Raw genomic sequence first — 14,917 nt, forward strand, 5'->3', positions numbered from 1 at the left:
AATCCCTAAACAGTCTCTCCATGGAGGATGCATAATAAGCATTGTATTTTATTACCTGCCACACAACCATTTTGCTTGCGTTTTTATAATATCCGTAGCACAAAATTTCTGCTATGAACAAAAAGAAACAGTATTTTTGTTTCTTCTAGGTAAAATTATGCTCCCTCCTCCTTCCTAACAGCCTATTTTTTTTTTTTCTCCATTTTTCTTGATCTGCATCCTTTGGTACCTTAATCCAGAAGTGTCTTAGCTAATGAAAGAATCTGCTATATAAAAGTCATAATGTTGAATGATTTATTCCTTCCAAAAAAGCATTCTATAGGTTGTTTGAGATATTGTGTTAAGTATTTTTAATGGCTTTGGGAAACCTTTTTATTTGTTTTCTTTTGAATTAGTTCATGTGCCCAAAGTGGTGTCTTTTTGTTTTTTGCAGGGGCTATAGTTAAGCTTTGTTTTTCTTTAAGATAATTCACAAATAATTCTAATGCAGATGCAGAGTACTCACTCAGAAGTGAGGTATTGCTCTTAAAGCTACTTGTGTCCTTTTTTTTTTTTTTAAAGAGTAAAATATTAACCTTTTTGTGTTAGATTTACAAAGCTTATTGTTGTGTCTGCTAATTATTTGTGTGATAATGCATTTGCACATACTATATTTTTTACAACAAAGAAAATGTAAATTACATTATGTGATCTGTGCCTAATGTCTTCTTAGCACACTATATAGATCAGTGTTGCTTAAGTCATCAACATTGGACAAAAATATACAAAAACTTCTTTTAAGAGAAAAATACTTTTGTGTAGTTGTTATTTAGATATTTCTATTAGACCAAGCTGCATTCTTAGTGATGCTGAGAATAAAATATACTTAATTATCAAATACAGGTAAGAACTGTCAGTATTTTCTTTTGTAATGATCTGTTTTCATATTCAGAGATTAAATTAACTTATTTTTTAGTGTGCTACATGGCATTGTGTAGTAAATTGTCAGGGGTTTAGATGTAGCAAAACGGCATTTGGGAAATTAGTAGTGAAGCAGGTGTAACTGCTGAAACATCTAAATCTTACTTTTTTTACCGTAAGTCTCCTGCCTGACAGATATTTTAAAATTTATATCAAACTACTGAGTATTTTTCTTCTCAGCATTTTTTATTTCTTTATTTTATGAAATGCATTTAGTGAAATGTGCCTATGACTCTTCAAATTGGAAGCCAACCATGTTTGCACACTGGTGGTTTGACTTCAGAGGTCTTTTAGTAAAAGAAATGTCATCATTTTATTGAGGTTGTTCTGAACCCATGTATATTTTTAAACATGTAAGGAAGGTTTAAAATAAAGAATAAAACAGTATTCTACATATTCAAAATCAGACTTTGCTTCAGTTTAATAAAACACTTAGAATAAGAGTTTACTGTTGGGGAATCAAAATTTGTTTCACATTTTTGTGGTTTGGGTTGTTTATATTAATTCTCATCCCGTTTGCCATTGACATCTTGGATAAGTTGAAATGTGCCTTTTGAGTTCAGACCCGTTTAAGGAAAACAAACTTCAAGGAAACATAATGCTGCTGACTTTTCAGGTGGCGTAAATAGAACTTTCAACATTATGTGTATTATTTGGGAATCAGATTTTGATCCTTTAGTTTGGTGTGTAAGTATAATTAGAAAAGACTCCATAGATCCTCTGTACAGAAAACCTGAGGCTGCGTTTATTGCAATTTCCTCTTCTGGCTTTTCCGCATGGTAGTTAATAACAATAATTATATGCCAGGCACTGTGTGAAGTTTTACATATATGAAAACATTTAATCCTCACTACAACCCGTGGAGATAGGTACTGTTTTTATCCCCATCCTAAAGATGGGGAAACCAAAGAAAAGTGATTTATACAAGGTCAGTCACTCAATTAATCAGTGGTAGAGGTTCATTCACACTCAATTAACCATTATGCTATGCTGCCTTTTCCCCCCAAAGCCTCCAGACCTTTGTACCTCTGTCTGTACCTTTTCCCTCCAGAACTTGTTTGAGTTTTCTTTTTTTCTCACTTAAATCTTTTGCTTCAGGTCTTTCCTTGTGATACCTTTTTCCTTGATCTTAAAAATCTCTTTTATTAAAGTAGCAATCTGGTAAGCCCACACTTACCAGTTTAGTCTTCAATCAAACTGAAACCCTGGGGCATGACATTCCCTTGACATTACTTTTGTTCTTTTTTGTTAAGTTTTCATTGAATATCTTTTTCAAGTCTCTATAAATTTCCTATTGAGAAAAATGTGTTTTGAAGGAAAAGAGTGGAGAAGGAAATCTCTGTTTTAGGCTGAAAGGAGAGCCTCTAGAAGGCGAGTTCTCGGTTTAGATTCTTCATTTATTTTAATGTTTCATGTGCAACTCCAGGGCAAGCCACTTAACTTGCTTTTGACATATTTTAATATGTGTTTATATAATAATACTTATTTTGAAATTATTCTGTCTTTTAGATGAATATGTTTTAAGAATAGAAAGCATAACCATTATTCTTATTATATTGTATTCTATGGTAATTATCCAATTTGGTTATAAATGACAACCAAACAATAATGATGTAGTCTATGACTAAAGGTTCTATTATCTGTGGTGTTGTTTCTAAAGTTATATAGTGTTGGAAGGCTTTATAACCTACTAGTTTGTGAAACCTGCACTGAAACCCTGGCCCTCATAAGCTGTTTAGCCCTAGGAAACATACTGAATGTTCCACGTCTCCAGTTTTCTCATCAGGAAGATCCAGAGACTTGTACCTTCCTAGTAGGCTGGATTTGAGGACTAAATGAGATAAAGTAATCTCTGTGTTCAGCATGGCTCCTGACACATAGAAAGTATTTGGAATGTGGTAGCTCCTGTTTTATCATCTTTGTGGATGCCAGATTTATTGCCATCAAAACTTAAAGATCACTAATCGCAATTTAAGAAAATTGTATTTTATAACAATTAGAGTTTTCTAAAATGGCGTTTTTCCCCAAATCTGTCTAAACTCAGATTTTGGCCTAAACTCAGATATTTTTAAATGTAGAAAACTTCCATAATCTCTGACAGCTCATTTTCCAGGAATAGTTATTCATGAAGACATCATTTGAGATTAAAGGCATCCAGCAAGCAGATGATGGGATGAGACAGGAATGATTCTGAGATTAACCTACCTCCTTACTTTATTGTATTAAATATGCTTAAATATTTTTCTTTCATCAGGTTGGCAATAGAAGGAAAGCATTGTTCAGGAATATCTTGCCATTTGTCTTCGCATTTTAGTTTTCCTCATTTACTAAAATGGAATTTAAAGTATTTTGTCATGTACATGTTACCTCGAAGAAACAAAGATTAATAAATAGATTCGCTCTACATGTATCTTCTATAATGAAGATTAGAAATGATGTTGCTGCCTTAAATTAAATGACTTTCCTCTGTCTCTCCCTACCCTGGAAGCTAATCATTAGATGTGAAAAAGTTATAAATATGCGATAAACAGAGAAGATTAAGATGTGGGGAATTTGCTTGTATAACATGCTGAGCGTAGCATCATTTGTGTCCAGGTAGGACCATCACAATGCACAGGAGATTATGTTACTGAGTTGATGCTCTATTCTGATGTATAGGTTCCAAAAGTTGCTCTTTTCCCTGAGTAAAACTTGAAGATTAGGAGGATATGTAGAAAGTTGCATAATCATCAACCAAATATATAGACACTGAGGAAAACAAAATGACTTGAAAAGAAAAAAATATAAATCCCCTTTTCAGTGTTTCTTATATATGAAAGTTTTATCCAGGGCTAGTTTTGCTCTATAATTTAAAAGATTTTAACTTTATTTAATAGTGTAAATGATTGTCTTTTAAAATATTAAAAGTGATGTGATTAGGTTTTTCTTCTTTATTAATATTCTGTTTAAAAGTTTTTTACAGTGAGCGTTTACTTATGTTATAATGGGAAACTCGTTTTGTTAAAAAGAATGCTGACTGTTTAAAATATATTTTGATGTTTCACAAAATTTTTGTTGATTCTACAAATAACATTATCCAATTTTGTCTCAATACTATATTCTTTTGAAGACAGTTTATGCAGTTTCTGACTTGTGTAATATTTGTTATTTCACGTAAACTTTTTAGAGAAGTTTGATGCCCTTCTGCTTATGATATTAGATGTCCTTGACGTAATTTTGCTTCAGCACAATCAGTTTGAAGTGCTATTTGCTGAATCTGAAAGGGATCTCAATCACCTACCACTTTTCTACTGCACCATTTTTTTAATGCACTGTTGATGGCACCTTTTAGCATTTTTCACATCTTCAAATAACAGAAGGATGACCTTGCATTAGGGAAATAGGGTCCCGCTGGTGTGTTAACTGCATTTCACAGATAGGCAAGATTCTGCTTTCAGTCCCCCATCCCCAAAGATCATATCTATAACTTTTTAATAGTAACTTTTATTCTGTTTTTATATATGATTCCCTATGAAGGTGAAGAAAATCAGAGTAATAAATTCAGCAGGAGTCTGTTATGTCTGATAGCAGAGAGGCATATGTGATATCAGTATCTTCACTATAGTAAACGGGACCACCAGATTAGTTTCAGAGATTGTAAATTTTTAAAATATGTTGGTGATAAATATCAAGAAACATAGTGCATAATGGTAGAACTTATTGAATGGAAATATTTGCTTAAATTCTAAAACTTCCCCAAATGCTCTTTTATGCAAGAGAAATCACATTTATCTTTGACTTTAGAAATTTGACTCCAATTTTACTGTTTTCTACTTAAGCAAGTATAAATGATGTTGATGATGGTAAAAAGTGCCCAGATATACTTTATAAATTCAAAGTGGTGGCATTATTTTAGGTGGAAGGCCCACACACAACAAATCAAGTACAAAGTTATATAGCCTGTTCTTTAAAATTCAAAATGTATCTTTGAATGCAGTGCAGACTGTAGCATGACCAGTGCATTTGTCTGAGGTTATGCCTGACACAAGCAAGTGTTCGTGTATATACTCTGTGTAAAATACAGTTTTAAAACATTTACTTATGTTTCTAATAGAGTTTGAAGTTTAAAATAGGTATTAGATTATGCATTTTATAATAGTAAATAGCCTCTTCACAGTTATTCCATTTACTCTTCCAGGAGTTTTATAATTAAAAATAGTAAATTGGTAAAATTGATATTATAAATGATAGATTTTGCTAAGGTTAAAATATAATTTGTGAAGAAGCAGGTTAAAAAAATCCTGAAAATCCTTGTTTTAATATTTTAACAAGTTAAATTATATTTGGATTGTTCTTAAATTTATTATTTTGGCAAAGAAAAGATGGTTCAAAATTCTGTCTTTAAAATTGCTTTAAGTTACCAATTTCAAAATAAAGCATAGTTTCTTATTTGCAAGAAAACAGCTTCTGTATAATGTATATCTAGGTTTTTGTGAAATGTTCTTGCCATAAGTTAGATTTTAAAATGTAATAAAAATTACAAATAAATATGCATTAAAATTTTTGCTCTCTTCAAACAGAATCTGAGGAAAAACTTGACACCCCAAAGATTAGATTTATCACACTTCTGCTTCTATTTCCCCAACACAATTTTTTTAAACACTTATTACATATCCAAGGTCTTAAAACTTTACTGGATTTTTAGATGTATTTACTTGGAGATAAACCTGGAAAAGTACATTTTAAAGATTCATATTTAGAGTGTTTTATTATTAAATGGGTCTTGTAATGGCTTCTGTTATTTCAATCATCAGCTTCACTTACAGCCCTACTTTCTCAGTTTCTAAATGTGATTTAACACTTATCATTGAGCAAACTATTAAAATTTATTAGAGGACTATACCTTGATTGACTTTTATAGATTTTGAAGTCCAGGACATCCTGTGGTAGCATTTATTTGTGGGACAAGATAAAGGTGTGTGCATGTGGGTATGTGTGTATTTGTTATAATGATTTTACCAATGTTACAAACTTAGAAAAAAATCCCTGCATGCTCAATTTGCAGTCATTGTAGAGTGTTTAATTACTTTGCCATAGTTAAAGGTACACATTTTTTTTTTAATAGAAAACTTATTAGGATTTGAAGTAACATTCTTTGGTGAGATTACCCATGATGTCTTAGTTTTGGAATGTTACTATGAGATATATTCAAATGATTCCGTGTGCAATGAGGAAAATGGAGACAAGTACCTGCCTCTCCTATCAAGTGTGTTAAGAAATTATTAGAAAACGCTGCACGTTAAAATTCGAAAAAGCTTAAAATGCTTTTGAACATGTAAAATGCCCTCGGCATTATGAATTAGATGTATTCTAAAAGCTTCTGTGAGTACGCCCTATCTCATTTCACATATAGAAATCTGAGATAAGATTTTTAAGTGACCCTCACGAGATCACATAACCAGATAGAGATACTACTGACCATATGTCTTGTGCAGCAATAGTTTTGCCTGTGATAAAGTTCTTGAATAATGTATTTATGGATGGCTGGTGGTTGAGTGACCTGACCCTTCTTCCTTCAGTAGCAAATGAAGACTTAGTTGATACAGGAAAATTCCATATAAAATTTTATCTTTTAATTTTTAAAGTGGGAAAGATTACCTTAAGGTTGACTATATGTTGAAGGTGGGATTTTGAGGTCATGGAAATTTTTAATAAGATGTATTCTCAGCACTGCTAATTGTGTTGATATTTCTTAAAGCAATTTCTTATCCGTAGAGGGTAATGAAAATTTATCTCTCCTTTTAAAAACGTAACAGTTTGAAAACATCTGCTGAATTTATTGAGAGCTATATAGACTGAATTCAGCTGTATTAGTTATGTATTTAAAAACTATAACCTTGATGAAGAATTGTCAGAAACACACTACTATATTCATATAACTACTTCTGAAAAGTAAACATGTCATAGCTGTGCACTTTGTGTTCTGAATGTTCTTTGTAATGGACTTGCGATGTTGTTGAAGTCATAATAGGATGGGTTTTTCTGAAGCATTATGATGGAAAAGATTTTGACATTTCTGGCTACAGTGCTTTATAAAGTCCTATATATGTTTGTGTATAGTCTAAAAAATAGAACTCAGGGAATCAGAGAGAACAGTCTGAATTAGTGATGTTTTACCTAAAACCTTATTAATATATAATTCAGTTTTCTTTCAATGAAATAATATGTTTATAGAAAAATTAAAGGAACTCAAATTAGGCTAACACAGGATTGTCTTATAAATGTCCTTAGATGAAACCTTTCCTTAGTTTCGAAAGTACATGCATCAGTTGAATATAACTGCATTCTACTGAGTTATTTGAAGTTTGTTGCCTTAAACATTTAAGATTTTTGTGAGAATTTATGACTATTTAATTTACGGTACTCATTAAAAGGGTTTGCAAGATGAGTCATTGCAAAATTCAAATTATTGCAGTCTGAATTAACCAGATATGTTTGCATTCCATATCAACAAATTAGGGCAATAAATATTTATTGATTGTGTTTTATGTGACATGAATTGTGGTTCTACAGATACTCCTGGACGCTTTTAAGTCCAAAGAATAACTTATTGAATTGTGGGAAGCAAGCAAGGGGGCAGATTATCTAATTTGTAGAATTTGAGGGAGAGATTTTAGGAACAATGCAATAGATTGAAGAATTAGAGGGATTGATTTATTTTAAAAGATGAATTGACCTAAATATTTAGCCATGTGTTTAGATGCTTTAGTCTCAGAAGATACCTTGGGATACTTGAGAAGTTATTAAAATGAAAGGAAAGGAAATGTTCACTGTTTAACATAGTATTGTTGAGAGAAATACACAATAACTTTGGGATACAGTATATTAAAAATAAAATATTCTTTTATATGGATTAAATCTAATTGGAGTAAAATCGTTAGGTATAAGCTTTGAGATTAGGACAAGAATATTAACATGGGTAGAAGTAGCTTCAGGGACTGTACATGGGGACGACACGTTCTACCAACTCAGGTATCATCCTAGACCACTACTACTAGTTTTTCCCTAATATTTGTCATCTGATTATTGATGAATCTTACTTTATGAAGGCTTTTTTAGTGACAGGCAGGTTTTAATTTGTCTGCTACTAAGCTAATCATATGATGTATACCTGATATTTTTTGATTAATAGAATCATTTATGCATTTGTTCCTTAAGTATTTATCAGGTTTTTCCTGTGTAAAAACTATACAGGGACTATACTAAATTCTATGCAAGACAGTGAGATTTATAAGTAAAACAGGTTTTCAGTTCTCTAAGAGCATATAGACTAATAGGGGATAGGTGGACCACATATAGGTAACTATAGTATAAGATAGGAGTTGACAAAGTCTACTGCTTACTATTGTAAATAAACTTTTATAGAAACATAGTTGCACCCATTCATTTATAAATCAACCTCTGGCTGTCTTCATATTTCATACTGGAATGGCAGAGTTAAGTAGTTGTGACAGAGATTTTATGTCCTACAAAACCTAAAATATTTACTATTTGGCCCTTTCAGAAAAACATTTACCTACCCCTGATATAAGACATTATATATACCTTGTACATGGTACTCACAGTAATAGAACATTGTGCTTTTATCATTGCTAAGGATCTCATAAGGAGGAGTGATTGTTAATTTCAACCTGATTCACCCAAGTATCAGGAAAATTTCCAGCATATGGGTAAAACCATAGATATTGAGTCTACCTCTATGATTCCAGTGGTTTGTCAACCGATTACCTCACTCTAAATGAAACAAAGAACTATTCTTTCTAATTAATTAATTCTTACCTTTTACAGTTAATCTACGTACTTATTATATTTACACCTTTTCCTATTTGGCTAAAATTCTTTGCATATGAAACTTACTTCCTAGTCTCTTTATTCAACTGCTAATGTATATAGTCATACATTATTTTACCTTTAAATATGGAGCCAATAATACTTAATATTGAATGTAGTTTTCAAATATCAAAAGCATTTGTTAAACTTTCCTTCAGTAAGTGATAACCTTATAGTCTGAACAAATTGATTCACTTATAAATAAGCAGGCCTCTTTTGTAGTGCTCTAATAGGCAGTGAAACAGAAGATCTAGCTATGTAAGAGCCACACTTGTATGCAACTCTAAAATGTATATGATTTAAGAGAGTTTATAGGGATTCCCTGGCAATCCAGTGGTTAGGACTTGGCGCTTTCACTGCCCTGGCCGGGGTTCAATCCCTGGTTGGGGACCTAAGATCCCACAAGTGCTGCGTGGCCAAAATATAAAAAAAAATTTAAAAAGAGAGTTTATAATTCTGCATTTATAGATAACATTATTAGTAGGCTCTTGGTAATATATGTGAGAAAATTAATGGATATAGTTGCACTCATGGCTAAGAGTGCCTACATCAAAAAGAATTTTATGGTGTTTGACATTGTCAGTTGTCAAAGGTGTTTTAAACTAACCTGTCAGAGCGTTTTGGTTTTTCTCAAGTTTAGTCAAATGGGTGAGAAAATGAATAAATGATCTTGAAACTTCTTTGAAGACACACTTCATTTGGTTCATTAGAATAAAAGCAAACAGTTATATATGCTTTCCATGCACTAGGTACTTTTCCATATCAGAGGTAGGAGAGCCATCATTTGAACCCATATAGTCTGGCTGAACACCATAATAATTTATTTATTGTATATTTTTCTCTAAATGAATGAAAGGAAAATTTCTTGTAAAGCTGGATGTTAAAAAATAGTAAATTGTCAGGTTTCCATTAGTTGATTTTAAATGAAAGATCTCGAAGGATTATTAGGATTATTGTTGCCTTTTTTGGAACAGTCAGTAGACTGGAAGACTTTAAGGGAAGACCTCAAGGATTTTTTATAGAGATAATTTGAGTGTTAAGATATTGTCTCTGCTTCTTTATATATCCACCAACTTGCCCTTCCATAATTAGCACTTTTTAATTTCACACAACTCTATAAAAGGACAAGTTATATAGCTAACTGCTGAAAACGTATCTCAAAATCCTGCCTTTTCTAATTCTCATCCCTTCTGCATAGCTAATTTCCATTTTTTCATCCTCAATCAAGATTCATTTTAGTTGTTTTTATTTTTAATTTTTAAAGAAATATTACTCCTTAAGGAAATACAGGGAATATTTAAAAGGATAAAAAAGAGACTAAATCACCCATAATTCCATTACCCATATATACTTAGATATAGCAACTCTTCATTTTTTTTTTCCCCTTCCATTTTTCCACCGTGGACCAGGACTTCTTCTATGTAAAGGATTTTTTAATGTAGTTATTTATATCTTAAGGACTTTTCTATTTTATTGAATACTTTTTATGAACATCTTTATAAATAAAACTTTGTCCCTATTTAGTATTATTTTCTTAGAATTTTTAAGAAAGAGAAATACTGAGTCAAACTTATGAAAATATTTTAAGATTATTTATACATGTTGCCAAATTACTTTCCAAAAAAAGTGAGCCGGTTTATCTTCATACCAGTAACTATCAACCTACCTTGCTTCACCACAAACTTGCCAGCAGCAATTCTAATTAACAAGTAAATTAAGGGAATTGATTTTCACTTTATCCCCTCTGAGCCCCTACAGAGGTTGCTTTGCTTAATATGTTTTTTGTGGTATTTTTCTTCCTTGCACTAAAAAAACCAAAAACCAACCAAACAAACAAACCTAAAACTGAGATGGGCCTGCTGAGCCTCATTTAAACCAGTGTACTCAAATTCTTTATTTCAAAGAGGGAGGAGATATGGGGATGTACGTATATGTATAGATGATTCACTTTGTTATAAAGCGGAAACTAACACACCATTGTAAAGCAATTATACTCCAATAAAGATGTTAAAAAAAAATAAAAGAGACTAAAGAAACATAAAAAAAAAAAAAGCCTTTGAGCTCAGGTCATCGTCTCACTTTTATTAGCTCACCATTTACTCTGTGCTGCTGCCTTGTTAAGACCAGGTGTTATTTTAAGAATGTTGAATTCTGACAATGCTGTTGTCCCGTTATTGGTACTGTCTTCAGCATTTCCTATTCATTGCATGTGGTGTGTGCCACACAGCTGCCTATATTGGAGTTTGAGAAAGACCTAGAACATTTTCCCCCTTGTATTCTTCTGCCTCTGTGAGGGAGGATCTTTTCCTAAGCAGAGACTTTTGAGGCCTGTGTCTTTGGGGTGTATGTGGACATCAAGACTTCAGCTGTTAAGGGCTGAGAACCCCAGGCCTGGTTTTGATACTTGGGATTTTTCTAACCCACAGAACCATGGGTATAGTTCCCACAGTGGTGACTGGAGCTGTGGTAAGCCAGTGGGTGGCTTTACCACTTTGGAGCTGGCACACCTGCTGTGGATGTCTGCGGAGCAGGGGATGCTTGTAAGTCTGCATCTTTTCTCCCTGTTCTGTCTTTTACATTGCCCTGGTTCCTCAGAGTACTTTGTATATAGGCTACTCAGTTCTTTGTTGAGCTGAGTATAAAGTGCTCTCTGTTATAGTTAAGTCATTTATTTGTTGAGTTGAATTCAATTTAATTGTTTGGCTTAACTGCATTTTGAGGTCTTTCTCCTTTTCTCCCCCACTCAGTTGAGCATTGGTTGGACTGAAAATTACATCAAAATCCTTTCCCCCTGCCTTTCTAGTAGAGTATATATGAGGCAGCAATGGAAAAGAGTACATTAGAAGAGATGAAAGGTTATTTAATATAGGTATCATTTAATATAGCTACCTACTCTAATTGAATTCTTCTGTCCAAAATCCACATTCAGTGGACTTGGTAGGCTTTGAATACGTGTTTTAAAGGTAGGTGAATGCACTTTGGGGTAACTTTGGATTTGGAATAATTTTTATATTCAGCTGAAATGATTGTCTTTCTGATTTCTTCTCACTGTGATTATATAGAAAAAATTAGCATTTCTATTTTACCCAAGAACCTTCTGTATACATTAGTAGAATCATTGTTCCTATCTCTAGTCTTCTCTTAGTCTTGAGCCATTCCTTGTAAAATATGGTTTTGGAGCTCATCACCAGCTTTTTCATGAATTTGCTCTAATATATTCTTCTTTAAATGGATGAATGTAATGTTCTGTATGCGATATGACCAGTAACAGAGGATAATGGAGTTATTATTTCCCTTTGGTTTACATACCATACTGCTTTTTTCAGCACAGAAGTAAATTAGATATCTTTGATAGTTATATTTTACCATTTAACATACTGAGTTTATTTTCAAAAAACCCCTAGGTCTTTTTCATACCTACTTAATTACACGTTCCTTCTCCCTACATGCACAGTAGTTCATTTTGTTTTAAATTATTTGCTTTATTTATTTATTTTAAAAATTTATTTATTTATTTATTTATTTATGGCTGTGTTGGGTCTTCGTTTCTGTGCGAGGGCTTTCTCTAGTTGCGACGAGCGGGGGCCACTCTTCACTGCGGTGCGCGGGCCTCTCTCTACCGCGGCCTCTCTTGTTGCGGAGCACAGGCTCCAGATGCGCAGGCTCAGCAATTGTGGCTCACGGGCCTAGTCCCTCCGTGGCATGTGGGATCTTCCCAGACCAGGACTCGAACCCGTGTCCCCTGCATTGGCAGGCAGACTCTCAACCACTGCACCACCAGGGAAGCCCAGTTCATGTTTTTTTAAACACAATTTTAGACTATCTTTATCTCTCTTAAATTTCATCATGTTAGACTTGGCTCAGTTGTTCCAGCCTTTTTGAAACGTCATCGTATCTTCTAATATATTCATTAAACTTTTGCCATCTGCATATGTGATAAACATCTTTAATGTGTAAATCCAGGTAATTGATGTTGTCTCAAACTATCTTTGTCATTGGTCCCCAAGACCATCCTCAGATTTGGTGTTTTGTTGGAAGGACTCAAGATTTAGTGTATTGTTGTACTCACGGTTAAGATTTATTACAGCAAAAGGATATAAAGCAAAATTAGCAAAGGGAATCAGGCAGAAGAAGCTTTTAAGAGCCCTCTTCCAATGGAGTCACAGAGTATACACTTAATTCCTCCAGCTACTTGTGACAACACGTGCAAAGTGTTGTGTACCAGTGAATCTCATTAGAGACTCAGTGTTCAAGGATTTTACTTAGGGCTGGTCGTGTAGGCATCCTTTACCCAGCACCTACCAGAATCCCAGGCTCCCAGAAGAACAGATATTTCACATAAACCATATTGTTTGCACAAACAGTCCAGGCATAATGAATCATCCTTGTCGTTTAGGGGAAGCTTTATATGATTGTAGGGAAATGTTTATCAGCCAAGTTTCCGGAAGCTAGCCAAGGGCCAGCCTTACAAGGAGGCTGTTCTAAGGACAGGCAGTCTCAGGCCTGCTGTATTAACTCTTTTCTATACATTATGTTATGTTGACATTTACTGTGTGTGTGTGTGTGTGTGTGTGTGTGTGTATGTGTGTATGTGTGTGTGTGTATATATATATATATATATATATATATATATATATATATATATAGTGTAAATGTTTTAGGATATTGGTGGGATACAATTTCCTATAGTATTCACCAAGGGGAGTCATTCAGTTCTTTTTATGTTTGTAGAAATAACTGAATGTAGGCCTTTTGATTAGATTAGACCTGTTATTTTTACAGCAGTAGACCTTTTACTTCAAATACACCTTACCTTACCACTTATATTGATTTCTTCTAAACAGTTTTAGTGATATAATATTTTGATAAGAATGTTGAACATTTGCCTCTCCTTTTTCTTCCTGACTTCTAATTGCAAAATACTTAATTTTGTAGTTTCCAGACTTCCAAGTGGCTAAATTACAAAGATGCTATACAACTTTTAAAACCTACTTTTCCTGTAATTTTTATTATTCTTTTAACCTTGTTTATGATTGGGTAAGGTTGAGAAGAGAATTAACAATAACAACAGCAACAAATCACAATTTGGATAAAAAGCAACAACTAGATCTTCATAATGTAAATTTCTCAATTTGGTTTAAAAGCAACAACTAGATCTTCATAATGTAAATTTCATTAATTATATTGTCTTAAGTTGATGCAGAAAGTTACTGTTTATTTTAGAACACTGGGGCATTTATGGAAATGCAGAAACCTTTTTTCACTGTTTAAGAAGTTCTTAATTTGTTATAATACAGATAGATATTTTGGACTTGTTAGAAGAGAATATGTTATTTTCTAAGCTTATATATTGAATTATAAATTTTTAAAAGGCCAAGAAAAAAGTGTTTAAGTCCTTCTGCTTATTTATTTAGCAAGTCAAAATATAATTTAATATATGATTATGTGATAGCATTTACTGTAAGAAAATTTACCATTTGTATTCCATAACTACATTTAAAATATGGAAAGATTTTAATGCAGATATCTTTACTGTTTGGAACATATTTTGCAGGAAGACTTTTAAGAATGCATTTTAGTGGAGATTTTAAGAAGGTGAATGATAATAACCTTTGGAGTTTTTATTTAAGTGGACTTCTGCCTGAGGACAAATGAATGATTAGATGGCATTTAAGAATGATTCTTACAGAGCTATAATTTTGATGCTCTCCTTGTCCTTCATTTATTGTTCCCGTTGAATATTTCCGCAGAAAGCTCATCCATTCTCAGGGACTGAAGTACCATTCTTTTAGCAAGTATTTTTAAATGGAGCTCTTTAAATCTGGCCTTGTACCTACTTTCCAGTCATGTATATTTTGCCTTTTTACTCTGGATTTCTCCTAAAATTTGAAACCCAAACAATTACAAAGGGAATTCATTATTGCCAACTCTTATTCCTTAAACTGACCATCTCCTTTTGTTTTGTTTTGTTTTCTTATTGATTTCATTGGGACCTTCCTAGTATCTTCCTAGATCTCCACATTATAGCTCTGTGTATTTAATAAATGCTCATTGAATAAAAGACTATCAGGACTTTTTCTTCTCCCTC

General features: G+C 32.9%; 1 protein-coding gene across 3 annotated transcripts in view; it reads left to right on the plus strand.

The window, feature by feature from the left end:
* The window catches only part of RABGAP1L (RAB GTPase activating protein 1 like), a 783,585-nt gene that overhangs the window by 331,207 nt on the left and 437,461 nt on the right, over positions 1–14,917 (plus strand). The gene's annotated exons all lie outside the window — the stretch shown is intronic.

The sequence above is a fragment of the Balaenoptera ricei genome, chromosome 1, assembly GCF_028023285.1.
Source record: "Balaenoptera ricei isolate mBalRic1 chromosome 1, mBalRic1.hap2, whole genome shotgun sequence".
In the NCBI taxonomy this organism is placed as follows: Eukaryota; Metazoa; Chordata; class Mammalia; order Artiodactyla; family Balaenopteridae; genus Balaenoptera; species Balaenoptera ricei.